Raw genomic sequence first — 1,616 nt, 5'->3', positions numbered from 1 at the left:
CAAGTGTTCAATCACCTAGTGACATGACAGCCTGGGTCCTCCAGGTCACCAACAGTGACAGCTCAGAGCAGTGTTCCCTTCTCTCAGCCCCGAGTCATTCACACATCCCTATGGCATTTACTTGGTCAATATTTCTGAGAGCTATTACTGCCTTGGTTTTCCTCACTGAAAAGAGACTACTTGCTCCAGGGGACCCCCCCGAGCCTTCCTATATCCATATTAGAGACAAAATGGAACTGTCACTTGTGTTTCTGGCAGGGCTCTTGAACATGAACTTCATCTTTTCTGCAAGATGAATGGATATTCTGACCAGAACAGGAGACTAAAACCATTTAGCCAAAATATATAATTTTATTCTGTATTTCAGGAAAATGCCAAGTTCTTTCCCAATTCCTGTGTAGTCCCCAGTAGAATACCATGGTATCTTGAGACATATGAAACATTAGACATAAGTCAATCTCATTTCTTTATAAAACTCTAAGATTGTCCTAAAATGGAGCAGCAACAGGAGGTGTGTTAACAATGCCATCCACAATGTGAATCTCCAGCTGTGAAACCTATAGTAAAAGCAGCAACGTATTGCAAGAAGGAGAACGCCCAAGTCCCCCAGTCAGTACAGACAGAATGCAATGGTTCACACTCTCCTCACACCGTTTCTCAAACAAGGGTACAGTACTTACCCCAAACCCTCTGACTGACCTGATGTGGGATGGGAAGGCCAGTGCACTAGCATGAGTGCCAGTCATAGCATAGCTCTATCTGTTGGGCGAACCTGATCTAGGCTCTATCTCATTTCTCAAAGCCTCTGCATTCCTAGTGGGGTAGGATCTGGGATGCTGCTTAATAATTCTGGCAAAAAACCCAGTGTTTTCATCTAAGTGGTTTCTGCATGTGTCCTGGGACCCCACGCTAACTCATGGCTAGGATGTCTCTGTCCAGCACCTGTCTGCATTCCAGGTACAGTTCATGCACAAAATGTTCACTAATGAGGCTTCTATCGTATGCAGACATGACAGGATCCTTCTCTGCATATAGCCCCACTATTTTCAATATATGCCACAGTACCTCCTCAATGGCACAATTGTCCTCTTTGAAGGTGATACATGGCATGTGATTACCAGGCCTGTCTTGGGTATGCCAGGAGAACCATGCTAATCCCATCATAAGTGGCCCCAAGGGCATGGACAGGAGAGTAGGAGTGGACAGTGGGATTCTTTTGCATGAGGTCAATGCCAATCATCACCACATGCAATCAGCAGCTTTAGTAAAGATCACAGGGTAGTGTTCCTCATAATCTCAGATGATCATATACAGAATCTCTGCCATGGATGTCAGCCTCTTTCTCCTGTAATTGAGGAGTAGGAACAGAATTGAATCAACACTCTTTTTTTTTTTTTTGGATTTTTTTCTGATTTGTTTATTTATTTATTTATTTATTTATTTATTTATATTTATTAACTTGAGTATTTCTTATATACATTTCGAGTGTTATTCCCTTTCCCGGTTTCCGGGCAAACATCCCCCTCACCCCCTTCCTTATGGGTGTTCCCCTCCCCACCCTCCCTCCATTGCCGCACTCCCCCCAACAATCTATTCACTGGGGGTTCAGTCTTAGC

At 43.8% G+C, this 1,616-nt stretch overlaps 1 pseudogene; it reads right to left on the bottom strand.

Annotated features, from left to right (window-relative positions):
• Nucleotides 1-755: 755 nt before the first annotated feature.
• Nucleotides 756-1,383, bottom strand: LOC116889821 (annotated as a pseudogene).
• Between the last annotated feature and the right edge of the window lie 233 nt (nt 1,384-1,616).

The sequence above is a fragment of the Rattus rattus genome, unplaced genomic scaffold (assembly GCF_011064425.1).
Source record: "Rattus rattus isolate New Zealand unplaced genomic scaffold, Rrattus_CSIRO_v1 flattened_line_208743, whole genome shotgun sequence".
Lineage (NCBI taxonomy): Eukaryota > Metazoa > Chordata > Mammalia > Rodentia > Muridae > Rattus > Rattus rattus.
The sequence above is the reverse complement of the archived record's forward strand: the minus strand, read 5'-3'. Positions and strand labels throughout refer to the sequence as shown.